Genomic DNA, 18,422 nt, shown 5'->3' on the forward strand with positions numbered 1-18,422 from the left:
CATATCAATTGATTGGCTCCCCAATCCAACCCATTGGGCAGGGACATTGATTTCCATTACATTACAGCAGTGTGACATATTACAGCAGTCATATGACTTCCAACAATCTGTAAACAGATCTAGACATTTACATTTAAGGCTTTGATTTTAAGGTTTCTGAAAAATAATTTCCATTCTTCCTTGCTTCCTCCCACTTCCCTATCTCACTTCCTTTCTTTCTGTCTTATGTCTTTACCTCTCTCTTTCATGCTTCCCCCTTACTTCCTCCTCTTTAATATCCCTTATTGATCTTTTACTTCTTCCCCTACTCTCCCTCACTTCTCTTTTTCAAATGCTTTTCCTTACTCTGTCTCTCTCTATCTTTTCTTTCTTTTTCCTTCACTCCCTTCTTTTCTCACATGTTCCTCTTTATTAGTTATAGTGAAATGCTTCTATGTTTATTGAGGCAAATTAATCGAAATTTTCTTTGTTGCCCATTACAACCAGAGGTCAGATTCCATTTGACTAGAGCTGAGCTCTAGGTTTTAGCTTCCTGTTTTTACTATAAGACAGTTTTGATAAATGAGGCCCATTATCTATGAATGTTCTACCATCTTAGATAACCAGATGTAAAATGATCCTTGGTTAATTTCCAACAAGGGTTCTCATGCCCTATATTTTGCTCTCATATGAGATAAGCCACAAACAGAAGGGTCTGGCAGTGGTGAATTCCTCTCTCCCTGTGGAAAGCGAATTCACACTTGTCCAATCCAAGACAGCATGTATATGGGGGTCTGTAAGTAATTGCTAATGACTAAAGATGAGCGAGCTGAATCCGGCAAACCCAGATTCGACTCGAACTTTAGGATGTTTCCTGCTCACCGAACTCTCAAGCTTGCGCGAGCTGGTAAATAGCACGAATAGCTGTGAAAGCATGTTTTTTTTGGAGAACAGAAGAAGCAGGGTGGCCAGCAATTGGTAAGATTATGTCAGGGATATCAGCATATCACATGATAAGCCAGGTCTATCATGTGATTGGCTCCTTACTGTGTCAATCAGTATAAAGGCCAATAGGACACAGTAAGGGGGGAGGGAATTTTTACACAGATAAGAGGGCAGTGACGTTACCCACTGCATTCAGAGTGTTGGAACTGCTGAAGAGAGAGAGAGACAGAAATAGAAATAGAGAGATACATATTCGAAAGATAGAGGAAATAATGACATTTAGTGATTAGAAAGAGATAAAGATTAGAAAGAGAGACCTTGTGTGTGTGTGTGTATGTGTGAAAAGGATTCAATCCCCATACAAGAATCCTATAGAGACTCCTATACACCAAAGCAGCATATAAGGGGACATCTTAATCACAGCTTTAGTAGGGCTCATCTTTTGCTACCACAAATCCAAAGCCTTTTTCAAGGCTCCTACCTGCATATACCTAAATTGAATAGTGTTTCTGAACCAGCTACAGTAGCCAGTGAGGAGCGGTGATCTGTGAAACCCACAAAGTGTATTCAAGTGGCACCTACATACCTATAGGGCCTGTCATCATAGTAGTGATTTGTCACTATAATAGTGTTCCTGAACCAGCTAGATTAGCCAGTGAGGTGCATTAATCTGTGCTACCCACCCACAAAGTGTATTCAAGTGGCAACTATATATCTATAGGGCCTGTCAACACAGTTGTGAATATAACAGATTTCCGGAAACACCTTCAGTACTCCTCGTGCTGTCATCTCTGCCATGCAAAAAGCATGTTAAAGTTAAACGTTAAAGTTAAACGTATCTAGCCTGTAGTGTTAATACAGATCTGGTGCATTTAATATTGTTCCGTAAACACCTTTGGTACTCATTGTGCTGTCATCTCTGCCACACAAAAAACATGTTGAAGTTACATGCATCTAGCCTGAAGTGCTAATACAGTTCTTGTGAATTTAATATTGCGCCGCAAACACCTTCAATACTCATTGTGCTGTCATTTCTGCCACGCAAAAAGCATTCACAGTGTTGAAACTTAGATCTGACAAGTAGGTTGGTGAAAATTCACCAAGAAAAAAAAATGCCTAGAAAATGAGTTGGTGGACAGAAAGGGTAGAGGGCAGAAGACCCCAGCCATGTTCTCTGCCAGTAAGAATGATTGTGGCAGTACTAGTACATGTAGCAGCAACAGCAGCCAGGTGTTGTATGGCATTATTTTGCAAAGCAAGTCATCTCCATTTTGTACAGTCATTTGGTGGAGAGGGTGGCCCACTCCGTGAACTAGTCTGTGTGCAGAACAGTGCATGCCACAGTTGATACATGGAGCAGTAGCTACGGCCAGGGGCAATACATGGCCAAACAATAGCTTTGCTCTCTTGCTGTGGTCTCAGTGGGATTCCCCAGCCAGGCCTTGGCCACCTGGCTGGGGCATACATGGCCTGGCTTACTGGGGAAAAATTCAAATAGATTTTTTGGAAACCTGCTACTTTAAGCGAGGCCTGGTCCGCCTGGCTGGGGCAAAATTCTAATTTAATTTGAAGGTTTTCTCAACTTGCTACTGTATGCAGAACACTAAAACTCCATCGATTAAATCACTGTGTGACATGCTGAAGGTTGCTATTGCAACCTCCCTGCAGCCAGCCAGGCCTGGGTAACCTAGCTGGCAAAATTCTAATTGATTTTAAAGATGTATCAACCTGCTGCTTTACGCAGATAACTACAACTTCCTCCAGTAAGCCACTATGACATGTTCTGCTGGTAGTTTCAGCCAGGTCTACCCATAGACAACCCATGCATGTAGCATCACCAGTCCCGGAACCATATAATTGTAGTAGTAGGAAGGTGGTGGTTTTTAAATTAAATTTGAAAATGTTTCAATTAAGTTTTTTAATTTTGGAATTAAAATTCAATAATATGGTTCCTGGACTGGTGATGCTACATGCATGTGTTGTGTATGCGTAGACCTGGCTGAAACTCCTGCTGTATGCTATTGACATAAGTCTGCCATGTCATGCTGTACACTAGTAACATCATTCAGCCACCACCTGCTGTACGCTGGATACTACTAGTAACACCATCACCCTCCTTCCAGCCAGGCCTACATGTGCACAACCCTTCATCCACAAAAAAAAGGGGTCATGTTTGGCACACTTGGAAAAAGCCACTGCGTCTTCCCATGCCTCCGTGTGCATAATAACATCGGCAGGCATCTACCAACAACCAGGGATACTTTATACTGCTTTATTTTGGTGTGCATATGCCTAAAAAATGGTCGAGCTGTAATAGTTACCATGGTTACCACATGTCGCCATAAATGAGCCTTAAAAACAAACAAACATTGACAGGGTTAAGGTTGATTCTGTGTACATGTGGTAAATTTGAGAAATTCTGCTGGAATCCATGATTTCCACTGTGTTTAGAATTTCTTATGAAGTCAGGGTCTGAAACACTGACCACTAGTGGGCCAGTCCTACTTAGGCTAGAGTTACAAATATCCAGCGTCCAGCTTCAGTGAAACTTGCATCAGTTGTGTAACATCCGGTGTCCTTAGATTGTGATCACCGTACGAGGGAACGCAGCAAGATGCGCTACCCTGTTGGTGCCGGTCAGGTGAGTCCAATCAGCTGACACACTGGATAATTGTGAAGTGTCCCATTCAAATCAATGGGATCAGTTCTGCTATTAGTTTCCCTCCAGTGCATGCCGGAGGGAAATGCCACCAGACAACTGTAAGGTCTAAGTCTAGGAAGTTCCTCTGGATCATGACAGAATGTTTCTGGCTCATGGTTGAGATTAACAGCAGACAGGAAGATGTCTCAAGATGTCTCCACAACAGGATCCCAGTTTAGTTTGGTGACGGTTTAATACTAGAATACAGTGGTCCCTCAACATACGATGGTAATCCGTTCCAAATGGACCATCGTATGTTGAGGGATCCGTGCAATGTAAAGTATAGGACAGTGGTCGACAACCTGCGGTTGGCTGTCCAGGCATGCTGGGTGTTGTAGTTTTGCAACATCTGGAGGTCCGCAGGTTGAAGACCACTGGTATTGGAGGTTATACTCACATGTCCCCGCCGCTCCGGACCGTCACCGCTCGTCACCGCTGCCCTGGATGTCGCCGTCCATCGCTGTCGCCGCGTCCTCGGGGAGTCCCCGACGCTCCGGCAAGGCCTCTGCTTCCCCGGCATCCTCGCTCTCCGTCGCCGCCATCAAGTTGCTACGCACGCCGCTCCTATTGGATGACGGGAGGGCGTGCGCAGCAATGTGATGACGACGATGGAGAGCGCCGACGATGCAGGGGATCCCGAAGATGACGCGTCGGAGCCCCGAGGACAGGTAAGTGATCGTCGGCGGACCACACGGGGCAACGTAAACGGCTATCCGGTGGCTGCTGAAGCAGTCTGCGCTGCCAGATAGCCGTTTAGGTATGAATTGTGTTACATCTTGGTAACAGCCACTTTGCTTTTACTAAGACACTAAATCTTGCTTCATTGGCTTCTTTATTGATAAATCAACAAAAGGATTAAACATTTTCTAATATATCTTGTTTATAAATTTCCAGTGGTTTTCAAGATATCTGTTTGTAGTCTTAAAGGAACTTTTATTAAATATAACTATAAGGATGTAAACTTGTTCTTGTCATGTGATGATCTGAAGGGGCATGACTCTTTGGAGCTGAAATTACAAACCATTACATAGTCATCCCCAGAGCTCAAAAATGCATATACCCATGTGTCACTCCTGGATAAAGCCCCGTTGGGTGAAACGTGTTGGAGGTCTGGTGGGTAACTGGGGAGCGGAGGGAGTGTTACTGTTTTATGCCACTATTACATCTGGTTTTCTCTGTGATCCGTTTTGTGTGCGTTTTTAAACATATTGGTCCTATTTATTCATTTGGCACGCTGCTGGCACTTTAAATTGTTCAGCACACTTGGACACTATATATACTATTGTTACCTTCTCTTTATCTCCCCCTGCTCCCTGGTTCCCACTTCTGTTTGTCCACGCTGTGTGTGTAATCATTATATGTCTTTATATTATTCTAAATAAAATTCATTTTAGTTTATACATGGTCCGTTTTCAAGTGGTTTCTTTTCCTTTTGGTTTCATATTTAGAGTGTTTACCACAGGACCCTATACATCTATGAGCATATCTCCTTCCCCTTTTTTTGTTGCCATGTGTACTCATGATATAAAAATCACAAACAGATGCCAATAAGGCTACTTATTGTATCTTCACATCTCTTTATACACGCTGGTGGTGTTGAGCCGCATCGTTACATCTTCTTCAGGCGACTGTCCACACTGTTTGTGCTGAGCCACAGTCCTGTGTCTACTTGAACGGACTATTCAAAGTCTACTAGTTGCGACACCAGCAGGCCATGTGGTATCCAAACACAATCTTTTAGTTCATGTAATCATCAAGATAGTAAGGCAAAAGGAATTGTGCAGCCTATTCCATAGGGATGCACCAAAAGGGAAATTTTGGGCCGAAACCGAAAACTTAGGCTGTGCTTGGCCGAAAACTGAAACCGAAAATGCATTGCCCCACCCCCTTTTTTTTAATATAGTTTTTGTTACATTTTATTACTTTTTTTTGGGATGTGATGTGACCGAAATCAGCAATATTTTCATTTAAAAAATGATTTTGTGTTTACGTCGTTCACATGGCAGGATCAGAAACAAAATAATTTTATAGTTGGGACAATTACGCACGTGGCAATACCAAATATGTCTATTTTTATTTTATTTTTTTTTCATATTTTTTATATGGAAAATGGGAAAAAGAGGGTGATTTAAACGTTTATGGAAGGGGTTTATGTATTTTTTTTTAACTGTTGTTTAACTTTATTTATTTTTTTTTACACTCTAGTGGCCCCCTTAGGAGGACTTTTAGGAGGAATCAATAGATTCCTCATACAGATCAATGGAGTTCCATAGAACACCATTGATCTGTGTGCTCTGTGATCATTTGGTGTAGCCTGCTTCAATCAAATGAAGAGCAATGGACCCCAGGGATGCAGAGATAAGCCCTCCGGCTACCTCCACAGTGGATCATAAAAATCCTTAAAACATAGCACCATAATAACTCTGCCTGATCCAGGTTTTGCCTATTACAGCTTTATATACTTATAGAAGTAGTCCACAATGAAACCTCTTTTAACTGTCTAATAAATGAACATATATTGGTAAGTTAAGTTATTTTACTACCTTTATGTGTTTTTTTTTTTATGCTTTGATTCAGCTTTTGATGCAAACTGTCTGATCTGTTGTCTTCATTAGCCCTGCCTGGTGCACATCCTGTAACAGACACCCTGTTCCTCTGTATAGTGCATCTAGCCAGGAATTCAACTAACTCTCTCACTTTTTCATTATACCTTGTTGACTATTACACCTCCCTCACAGATGGTGATAGAATTGGCTAAATTCCTGGCTAGAGTGTACTGTACACAGGAACAGGAAGTCTGTTACAGGATGTGCAACAGAAAGGGTATTGGGCTAAAAACAACAGAGCAGACAGTTTGCATCAAAAGCAGAAGGAAAGCGTGACAGAATTGGAGTAAAATTACTTTATTTACCAATATATGTTCATTTATTAGACTGTTGAAAATGTGTTTAATCTTCGGACAACCAGTTAAAGGGTGTTTACTAAAAGTGCATGGCTCTTTAGAAGATAAAGCTCTCATTTTTGCACTGAGCTGTGCACCTGTTCATAGGGCTGGGTGGTATACCGGTTCATACCAAATACCGAAATTTTGGTACTGCACGATATGAATTTTTCCCCATACTACAATACCGGTGTTAGATAAAAAAAAAAAGTCTTCTCTTTTCATTGGAAATTGTCATGCAATACCGGTGTGGCCCCTTCCCCTCGGGAATGAATGAGTTATCAACCCAGCGCTGCGCTGTCCCCACATCGGGGAAAAAACTCACATATCACCCGCAAGCACTGCCCTCCTCGTCCTCCTGTTTGTTGCGGGCTGCCGGTGCTGTATACTCTATACTGTACGCTGTATCCCTATGCCCGGGCTGCAAAAGATAAACAAAATAAACTTTAACTCACCTTCCCCGTCGGTCCGGACCAGCTTCCTGGGGACGGGAACGTCGGACAGCCATCAGCCTATCACCGGCCGCAGTGATGTTCCACCGGCTGGCTTCTTGCATGACAGTGCGCTCAGCCTATCCCCGGACGAGGTGGAACATCGCTGCGGCCGGTGATAGGCTGATGGCTCTCCGACGTTCCCATCCCAGGAAGAGCGTGAGGCCAACGTAGGAACGTGCGTTAAAGTTTATTTTGTTTATCTTTTGCAGCCCGGGCATAGGCATACAGCATACAGTATAGAGTGTCAGCGCCGGCAGCCCGCAACAAACAGGAGGACGAGGAGGGCAGCGCTTGCAGGTTATATGTGAGTATTTACCCCGATGGGGACAGCGCAGCGCTGGGCTGATAATTAATTTGAGGGGGGGGGGGATACCGTTATATACCGTGGAATCGCCATAAGTTACAAACCAGCTGTTACGCCGAGCGCTCCGGGTCCCCGCTCCTCCCCGGAGCGCTCGCTACACTCTCGCTACTGCAGCGCTCCGGTCAGATCCACTGACCCGGTGCGCTGCGATACCGCCTCCAGCCGGGATGCGATTCGCGATGCGGGTGGCGCCCGCTCGCGATGCGCACCCCGACTCCCGTACCTGACTCGCTCTCCGTCGGTCCTGTCCCGGCGCGCGCGGCCCCGCTCCCTAGGGCGCGCGCGCGCCGGGTCTCTGCGATTTAAAGGGCCACTGCGCCGCTGATTGGCGCAAGTGGTTCTAATCAGTGTGTTCACCTGTGCACTCCCTATGTATACCTCACTTCCCCTGCACTCCCTCGCCGGATCTTGTTGCCATTGTGCCAGTGAAAGCGTTTCCTTGTGTGTTCCTAGCCTGTGTTCCAGACCTCCTGCCGTTGCCCCTGACTACGATCCTTGCTGCCTGCCCCGACCTTCTGCTACGTCCGACCTTGCTTCTGTCTACTCCCTTGTACCGCGCCTATCTTCAGCAGCCAGAGAGGTTGAGTCGTTGCTAGTGGATACGACCTGGTCACTACCGCCGCAGCAAGACCATCCCGCTTTGCGGCGGGCTCTGGTGAAAACCAGTAGTGACTTAGAACCGGTCCACTAGCACGGTCCACGCCAATCCCTCTCTGGCACAGAGGATCCACCTCCTGCCAGCCGGCATCGTGACAGTAGATCCGGCCATGGATCCCGCTGAAGTCCCTCTGCCAGTTGTCGCCGACCTCACCACGGTGGTCGCCCAGCAGTCACAACAGATAGCGCAACAACACCGCCAGCATGTCCGCATGGTTCTTCAGAGACTTCGTGACAATCAAATTTATGCCAAAATGGAGAAATGTCTGTTTGAATGCCAATCTCTTCCTTTCCTAGGATACTTGGTCTCTGGCCAGGGACTACAAATGGATCCAGACAAACTCTCTGCCGTCTTAGATTGGCCACGCCCCTCCGGACTCCGTGCTATCCAAAGTTTTTTGGGGTTCGCCAATTATTACAGACAATTTATTCCACATTTTTCTACCATTGTGGCTCCTATCGTGGCTTTAACCAAAAAGAATGCCAATCCTAAGTCATGGCCTCCTCAAGCGGAAGACGCCTTTAAACAGCTCAAGTCTGCCTTTTCTTCGGCTCCCGTGCTCTCCAGACCTGACCCATCTAAACCCTTCCTATTGGAGGTTGATGCCTCCTCAGTAGGAGCTGGAGCGGTCCTTCTGCAAAAAAATTCTTCCGGGCATGCTGTTACTTGTGGTTTTTTTTCTAGGACCTTATCTCCGGCGGAGAGGAACTACTCCATCGGGGATCGAGAGCTACTAGCCATTAAATTAGCACTTGAGGAATCGAGGCATCTGCTGGAGGGATCAAGATTTCCAGTTATTATTTACACCGATCACAAGAACCTCTCCTATCTCCAGTCTGCCCAACGGCTGAATCCTCGCCAGGCCAGGTGGTCTCTGTTCTTTGCCCGATTTAATTTTGAAATTCACTTTCGGCCTGCCGATAAGAACATTAGGGCCGATGCTCTCTCTCGTTCCTCGGATGCCTCGGAAGTAGAGCTCTCTCCGCAACACATCATTCCTCCTGACTGCCTGATCTCCACTTCTCCAGCCTCCATCAGGCAAACTCCTCCAGGGAAGACCTTCGTCTCTCCACGCCAACGCCTCGGAATCCTCAAATGGGGTCACTCCTCCCATCTCGCAGGTCATGCGGGCATCAAGAAATCCGTGCAACTCATCTCTCGTTTCTATTGGTGGCCGACTCTGGAGACGGATGTTGTGGATTTTGTGCGAGCCTGCACTGTCTGTGCCCGGGATAAGACTCCTCGCCAGAAGCCCGCTGGTCTTCTTCATCCTCTGCCTGTCCCCGAACAGCCTTGGTCTCTGATTGGTATGGACTTTATTACAGACTTACCCCCATCCTGTGGCAACACTGTTGTTTGGGTGGTCGTTGATCGATTCTCCAAGATGGCACATTTCATCCCTCTTCCTGGTCTTCCTTCAGCGCCTCAGTTGGCAAAACAATTTTTTGTACACATTTTTCGTCTTCACGGGTTGCCCACGCAGATCGTCTCGGACAGAGGCGTCCAATTCGTGTCAAAATTCTGGAGGGCTCTCTGTAAACAACTCAAGATTAAATTAAACTTTTCTTCTGCCTATCATCCTCAATCCAATGGGCAAGTAGAAAGAATTAACCAGGTCCTGGGTGATTATTTACGGCATTTTGTTTCCTCCCGCCAGGATGACTGGGCAGATCTTCTACCATGGGCCGAATTCTCGTATAACTTCAGAGTCTCTGAATCTTCCTCCAAATCCCCATTTTTCGTGGTGTACGGCCGTCACCCTCTTCCCCCCCTCCCTACTCCCTTGCCCTCTGGTTTGCCCGCTGTGGATTAAATATCTCGTGATCTTTCCACCATATGGAAAGAGACCCAAAATTCTCTCTTACAGGCTTCATCACGCATGAAGAAGTTTGCTGATAAGAAAAGAAGAGCTCCCCCCATTTTTTCTCCTGGAGACAAGGTATGGCTCTCCGCTAAATATGTCCGCTTCCGTGTCCCTAGCTACAAATTGGGACCACGCTATCTTGGTCCTTTCAAAATTTTGTGCCAGATTAATCCTGTCTCTTACAAACTTCTTCTTCCTCCTTCTCTTCGTATTCCTAATGCCTTTCACGTTTCTCTTCTTAAACCACTCATCATCAACCGTTTCTCTCCCAAACTTGTTTCTCCCACTCCTGTTTCCGGCTCCTCGGACATCTTCTCCGTTAAGGACATACTGGCCTCCAAGAAGGTCAGAGGGAAAACTTTTTTTTTGGTCGATTGGGAGGGTTGTGGTCCTGAAGAGAGATCCTGGGAACCTGAGGACAATATCCTAGACAAAAGTCTGCTCCTCGGGTTCTCAGGCTCTAAGAAGAGGGGGAGACCCAAGGGGGGGGGTACTGTTACGCCGAGCGCTCCGGGTCCCCGCTCCTCCCCGGAGCGCTCGCTACACTCTCGCTACTGCAGCGCTCCGGTCAGATCCACTGATCCTCCAGCCGGGATGCGATTCGCGATGCGGGTGGCGCCCGCTCGCGATGCGCACCCCGGCTCCCGTACCTGACTCGCTCTCCGTCGGTCCTGTCCCGGCGCGCGCGGCCCCGCTCCCTAGGGCGCGCGCGCGCCGGGTCTCTGCGATTTAAAGGGCCACTGCGCCGCTGATTGGCGCAAGTGGTTCTAATCAGTGTGTTCACCTGTGCACTCCCTATGTATACCTCACTTCCCCTGCACTCCCTCGCCGGATCTTGTTGCCATTGTGCCAGTGAAAGCGTTTCCTTGTGTGTTCCTAGCCTGTGTTCCAGACCTCCTGCCGTTGCCCCTGACTACGATCCTTGCTGCCTGCCCCGACCTTCTGCTACGTCCGACCTTGCTTCTGCCTACTCCCTTGTACCGCGCTTATCTTCAGCAGTCAGAGAGGTTGAGCCGTTGCTAGTGGATACGACCTGGTCACTACCGCCGCAGCAAGACCATCCCGCTTTGCGGCGGGCTCTGGTGAAAACCAGTAGTGACTTAGAACCGGTCCACTAGCACGGTCCACGCCAATCCCTCTCTGGCACAGAGGATCCACCTCCTGCCAGCCGGCATCGTGACACCAGCTCTACCTGTTCATATAACCAGGACACATTTGCATATTTTGCATCTATTCAATACATGTGTTCATTCAATTACTACAAACAGAGATAGTATACTATACAGTACAGAAAAATTCCAAATTTCGCATGCAGTAGTGAAGAAATCAAGAAAGTCCAGCATGAGACACAAATACAGGACTGGCACTTGTCCTCTGTAGACTTCAGCAACTGTTCGGGATGTAAGACCATTCTACATGTGCCAATGTGACAACATTTTCTACATAATCATTATTACTTAAGCATTTGGCCAAGTACTGTACATTTAAATGCTGTTACCAAAATGTTGATAGTATTTCTAAGTGCTAGTGTCTTTGTGATGATCACAACAATATGAGGTAGATGTTTCCACCAAGCCGACAGACACTTGGGAATGCTGGCACCCTCACACTGGCACCAGCATCCATTTGTTTATATGAATGCCAGTGGCCTAACTAGTAATAATTACTTTGAGAGTTGTGCTGCATCTGGTTTCTCAAGGCTTACAAAGCCAGACAGCAGTATCTGCCCATTCTGAAAGTGTAGCATTTTTGATAATAATTTTCACATTACACAGGGATATGAACAGCCCTAAGCTCACCCACAGCAACCATCTCTGTAAATGCAGGGACAAAACATGGTCCAAAACAATAAATAACACTATACGGAGGTAAGGGAGACAGGTCAGGACACAAAGGGTTAACCGGAACAGAACAAGACACAAATCACACAGGATAAACAGACAAACCGAGACAGTAGCAAAGGTACCAAATTACTAAGCAGAAAATAAATCTCTAACAAGCCAAGGCAGAATACACAGACTAGAACAAGCTAGGATCAGTATAAGAGCTAGTGCAGACAGGTGCAAATACAAGCAAGGACAGAACAGATTAGTAATTATATCTACCTAAGAAGGATGTGGAGGCTGAGACCAGATGTGATTGGCGCGGGAGTCATCACAGGAACGCATGATGCTTTAGTCAAACACCTGAAAATGTAAACCCTTTTGTCAGAACCAGGTCGAGTCACTACAATAATAACTTTATTAGTATCAGGTCCTCCAAAGGATGCTCCATTATTGGAATCCTAAAGTATATAAGACATTGTACAACTCTCTATTATACAATTAATACGTGTCATGTGCCTCAATACACAGAAGAGTTTCTTTAAGGAAAGAAAGTGTGTTACAATAACATTTATATCACTTATCTGTATCTAAACATTAAATCTCATAGCCATTCGTGGCATCAGCTGGGTTTATTTTCCACTTTTACTTTCTATGGATTGTTGATGGCTTACTTCTAGATACCCAAAAAGATAACAGAAAACAACCCATGGTCTTTTGTAACCATGTGATGTATCTATAAAACTGTTATACAATGGAAATAAAAAATATCTTGCACACGTGTTGAAATTGTAATTCTGAAGTAGTTATAATTATGGATCAAAATAATTAAGTAATGCTGTGCTTGTGAATAGTAGAAAAAATAGACATAGCATGTTATGATGTGTACTTCATGTTATGACCATGGCTCTATCTGACAGTTTTTATGTATAATTTATATGTACAATACTTATATGTACAATACTTTTTGTATTTTGTCATTTCAGTTTAAAAATGTGCTGCTTTGTATATTCCAAAGAAAGTTCAAATTGCAAATAATCAGTTAATGGAAAGAAAATAAAAGTACTCCTTATACACATGAAATACACAAAAAAAAATTTCCAGACATGCCTCCATTAGGGAATTCACTCACTCATATACTTATAAAAGAAAAAAGTGGTCATGCAAGAAAGAAAAGGTCAAATCCATTTTGAGAGTAATTCCACTATGAAATGATATTTCTACAGTCCTTAAAGAGTACCTGTCACCGAACTAAACCTTTAATATATTGTTTCTTATGTAATTATAAGACACTTTGATATTTACTTGCTGTTAAAATTCTCAACCTTTATATGTTTTTACTGTGATTGAAAAAACGGCCACTAGGCGGCTCTGTTCTGTTCCCTGCCGCAAGTCAGTTAGTTTTGTCCGGCCTGGCAGGAGACCAAGCTCAGGAAGTGCGGGAGGGGCATGGCGAGGCAACTCTCTCGTTGGGGAACGCCCACTTTCTCCTGCCGGAAGCTCACACAATAGGGGAGATTTATCAAAAAACGTCCAGAGAATCAGATCGCTTCTTTAATTTTTCAGAGGCCTTTTCAAAAATGAAAGAAGCGATCTGATTGGTTGCTTTTGACAGGTGTTGATAATTCTCCCCCAATGTGCGCAAGGGGAAAGGTATGATACAGAGCTTTTTAAAGCTCAGAATTTTTTTTTAAGGACAGGAGGGCTGTTAAGAAGTTAGGGAATATAATATGAGTAAGTTTAGAAAATATGGTTTGTTGACATGTACTCTTTACAATGTTTGGAACTTAACCTCTTCAGGATACAGGGTGTATGGATACGCCCTGAATTCCGAGTCCTTAAGGACCGAGGGCGTATCCATACGCTCGTGGGAAATCCAGTCCCCACCGCTAGCCGGTTGGGGACCGGAGCCGGATGCCTGCTGAAATCATTCAGCAGGCACCTTGGCACATCTCCCAGGGGGGTCCTGAGACCCCCCCATGTCGGCGATCGGAGAAAATCGCATGTCAATTCAGACATGCGATTTTCTCCAATTCCGGGCCGATCGGGTCTCTGGTGACCCGATCACCCGGAAAATAGGGCTGATCGGAGTTGTCAGCAACAGCCCCGATCAGCCTAAAGGATCTACTCTTATCCCCTGCCATTACTCAGAACGGAGTTCTGACCAATGGCAGCGCAGGACAGGTGGTTGCCATGGCAACCCCCCGTTCTGCCCGCCCCTGGATGTCGAGGGGCTCTGGGAAGAAGATGGAGGCCGTACCTGCAGGAGAAGATGCCTGGGGACCTGGGATCTTCGCTGGAGCCTGCAGGATCCTGATCAGGTAGGGAATCGACAGTGGGGGGGAGGGGGGGGGGAATTGAAAGTGAAAGTAAATCGATCTTTACTGTGGGAACCACTAGGGGGGCCAAACTGCAACTCCCAGCATGCCCAGACAGCCTTTGGCTGTCTGGGCATGCTGGGAGTTGTAGTTTTGCAACATCTGGAGGGTCACAGTTTGGAGACCACTGTTACAGTGGTGCCCAAACAGTAGCCCTCCAGATGTTGCCAAACTACAACTCTCAGCATGCCTTGACTGCCCAGGCATGCTGGGAGTTGTAGTTCTGTAACATCTGTCCCTTCAGATTTAGCAATTTTCATGACATTTTTGAAAATTGCTGCTCTACTTTGAAGCCCTCTAATTTTTTCAAAAAGCAAAAATATGTCCATTTTATGATGCCGACATTAAGTGAACATATTGGCCCTCATTTACTTAGAAAATCGGGATGTAAGTCTATCCTGCTTTCTTACCCGACTGCTTTTTTCCCCTGGTATTTATTATTATGTCGCATCTTGTTTGTCGCACGTGCGTTTTGTTGGTTTTGGTTTCCAACTCCTCTGAGCTGTCGGGGAAAAAATCCACAACAATTCAACAAATTCGGGTTGGAAACCTTTATAAATACGTGGGAAAGCTCAGAAATGTCCGGTTACGCCTCTTTTTCGGGTTTGGGAGAATCCACATCGGGTCCGTCGGGAAAAAATGTCGCATCATGTCGCAGACTGGCGCACCATGTCTGCGACATGGCGCAGACAAAGATGCGACAAAAAAACCCGACAAAAGAAGTCGGGTTAAGAATAGTAAATGAAGGCCATTGTGTTTGTGAAGAAAAATAAAATGTATTTGGAATATCCATTTTCCTCACAATTAGAGAGCTTCAAAGTTAGAAAAATGCAAAATTTTCAAAATTTTCATGAAATTTTGGGATTTTTCACCAAAAAAGGATGCAATTAACACTGAAAATTTACCACCAAAATAAAGTAGAATATGTCACGAAAAAACAATCTCAGAATCAGAATATTCGGTAACAGCGTTTTCGCGTTATTAATTCGTAAAGTGACGGTGGTCATAATTGCGAAAAAGGGCTCAGTCCTTAAGGTGAAAAAGGGCTGCGTCCTTAAGGGGTTAAAGTGGTACTTCAGAGGAAATGTTTTTATTTTATTTTTTTTAATCAACTGGCTCCAGAAAGTTAAACAGATTTGTAAATTACTTCTATTAAAAAATCTTATCAGCTGCTGTATGTTCCAGAGGAAGTTCTTTCCTTTTTCAATTTATTTTCTTTCTGACCACAGTGCTCTCTGCTGACACCACAGTTCCTGACACGGACATAGGTGTCAGCAGAGAGCACTGTGGTCAGACTGGAAAGAAATTTAAAAAAAGGAAATAACTTCCTCTCTAGTATACAGCAGCTGATAAGTACTGGAAGGATTAGGATTTTAAAATAGAAGTAATTTAGAAATCTGTTTAGCTTTCTGGAACCGGTTGATTAAAAATGAATTTTCCTCAGGAGAACCCCTTTAAGACATTTATAAAGATTTCATAGAACATCAACAATTTCTGGCTAATCACACAGCATTATTCCAATAAGGAGACTATCCTAACACATACAATCATTGTTTTGACAAAATATAACAGTCTATAATAGAAACATAGAACCATTTGGTCCATTTAGTCTTCTCTCAACACTATAAATAGTCCATGGCCATATCTTCTATGAAGGATAGCCTTATGCCCATCCCATTCATGCTTAAAGGAGTAGTCTATTGAAAAGGATCTTCAGACCTTTGTGCCTGGGCTGCAAAAAACTCACCTTCCTCCATTCCTGGTTCCCCCATTCCCCCATAGCGCCACTACAACTGTTTAGTCCTCCGGTCCGGTCTTCTTCCCTCTTCCGTGTGCACAGATCGTCACACTGTGCTCAGCCAGTTTAGGGTTTGAAAAGATGTGTGTCTTGGAAAAGCTGGGTACATGATAGGGTTTGTAAAAATCGGAGTCCGTGCTTGTCTAGGCTTGTCTAAAGGCTGCAAAACAGTGTGATCTGTGCAGTGACTCTCCCTCCCATCAACCACAGTGCAATCACAGTGTCTGTGCTGGCAGCTCTGCTGACTCAGCACTTTATCAGCTGATCGGGACACAGAACATGTCAAGACACAGAATTTCTCATTACACCAGCCAAGGCGGGACATTGCTGTGGCCGGTGATAGGCTGAGCGCAATGTGACGATACGTCATTTTTTATGTATTTATTTTATCATAGCCCCTCTGTCTCATTTTTTTTTTCAAGCTATACATGTTAGGATTCTTTAACGGAAAACTAACAGAAGCATCACCCGTACTAACATGACTATACAGGTTTATAGTGCGGGTGATGATGATTAAATCACTGTTAACCATATAAAAATCCGGTGAAGTTCTTGAGAAAACTCTAATAAACAAAATATGCTTATTATCTTCTGGGAGTAACGGTGGGCTTTCTCCAGCCCCATGGTGCAATGATCTTCTCGACGGCTTTGGCCAAATGACACTGCCTTCGTCATCCCTCTTTTTCAGCACGTCAGCAGGATATGCTAATACATCACCCATGTGACCTGTTGTTTACTTACAAACGTATGCGATACATAGTCACTACACCTGGAAGTGAGAAGTGACACAGCTCCAATACAGAGGCCATCTTTGCAAGGAGAACAGCAGGTCACATGGGTGATGTTTCGGCATGTCCTGTTAAAGTCATGAAGAAAGATAAATATTTATGAAGGGGGCAGTGTCATCAGGCCGGAGCAGACAAAATGATCCTTGCACCAAGGGCTGGAAAATGTCCTGTGTTGCAGTTCTAGCACATGGACTGATAATTCTCATATATAACCTGAGAGCTCTGTTTTTATGGTTTTTATACTTTTATACTCCTCAGCCACATATCTAATCTCAGCAGCAAAATTACCAGTCATGTTGCATTGATGGCAGATGCAGCCTTCAACTATAACATAGGAAAACTTTTAGCCCAATGGCTTCATAAAGTAGCCCGGATATGCAGACTGGAAGAGCTGGCTAGTTAAGAGAACCACTCTTAGGCCTCCTTTACATATATTCTGTATGCCTTGTTAGTTTTTTTCCCCTCCCTCCAGCGCTGCAGAAAATGCACCGGAAGGAAAATTAAGCAGGAACTGATCCCATTAATTTGAATGGGACAGTTCACAATCATCTGGTGTCTCAGTTTGGACGTGGGATGATTGAACTCGCCGGACCAGCACAGACAGGGGAATGCCTCTTGCTGCTTTCCCCTGTCCGGCAATCACAAACATTGGATGATGCACAATTGATGCCAACTGATGCACTTGTGGCATCAGTTGTGGCAATTTTCACCCAGTTGGTAAGGTTTTAACTGTTTAGTGAAATGACACCTTATACATATATGCAAAAGCATCTGAATCCCTACACCTTTAGTTACCAATGCAGATTGAATATATTTTATGAGACAGAAAAGTGCACAAAAGAACCAGCTTTTTACACTTGGGTTTCTCCAATGCACTAATCCTCATATGGAATATCAGAAGTATACAATGCATGACAATTCTCAGATTTTATTCTGCCATTGCAGAGCTGTATCCTTATGTTTGCTCTACCACCTCAGAAGATTCATATGCCACCAAAATTATCTTAAAATAAAGCGTTGGTTTAATGAATCCTGTACAGCATGTTTGCTTTCCATGAAATATGGAGACATATGGTATATTAATTCTCTTATCAGCAGAACCTGATGTTTTGCAGCCCCCAGGCTTTGCATATTAAATCTGTGATATGAACCCAGGCTGCAAACAATTTCTAAACATCTTCAATTTCAAAGGTAAAATATCACCGGTAAGCACAGCCGAATATCACCGGTAAGCACACCCAAATGATTTCAATTTTCTAAGCTATGTTCTATAATGCATTATTGACACTGTATCCTGAATGATGCTTTGTATTTTAATAGGGGAAATCCAGTCAGTGCTCAATATTTAAAGGGATACTCCATCCCTAGACATCTTATCCCCTATCCAAAGGATAGGGGATAAGATGTCTGATCGCGGGGGGTCCTGCCGCTGGGGACCCCTACAATATAGCATGCGGCACCCACCTGTTTCTGCTCCAGAAGCGCTGGATGGTCTGGGTCCCGACCACCGTAACGGAAGTCCGTGACGTCACGACTCCGCCCTCCGTGTGATGTCACGCCCCGTCCCCTCAATGCAAGTCTATGGGAGGGGGCGTGATGGGGATAAGATGTCTAGGGGTGGAGTATCCCTTTAACAATAGTCCATCAATTTAATAGAATTTATATTGCCGTGTCATTTGCTACGGATAA

General features: G+C 44.7%; 1 long non-coding RNA gene across 1 annotated transcript in view; it reads right to left on the reverse strand.

Annotated features, from left to right (window-relative positions):
• Nucleotides 1–4,446: 4,446 nt before the first annotated feature.
• LOC130358560 (uncharacterized) overlaps nt 4,447–18,422 on the reverse strand; it is a 39,340-nt gene continuing 25,364 nt past the window's right edge. Inside the window, exons 2-3 of the long non-coding RNA XR_008889567.1 lie at nt 12,052–12,132; nt 4,447–4,632 (exon numbers count right to left, since the gene is read on the reverse strand). This is a non-coding gene — a long non-coding RNA (uncharacterized LOC130358560). The remainder of the gene's footprint in view (nt 4,633–12,051; nt 12,133–18,422) is intronic.

Source organism: Hyla sarda, chromosome 2 (assembly GCF_029499605.1).
Source record: "Hyla sarda isolate aHylSar1 chromosome 2, aHylSar1.hap1, whole genome shotgun sequence".
Classification (NCBI taxonomy): domain Eukaryota; kingdom Metazoa; phylum Chordata; class Amphibia; order Anura; family Hylidae; genus Hyla; species Hyla sarda.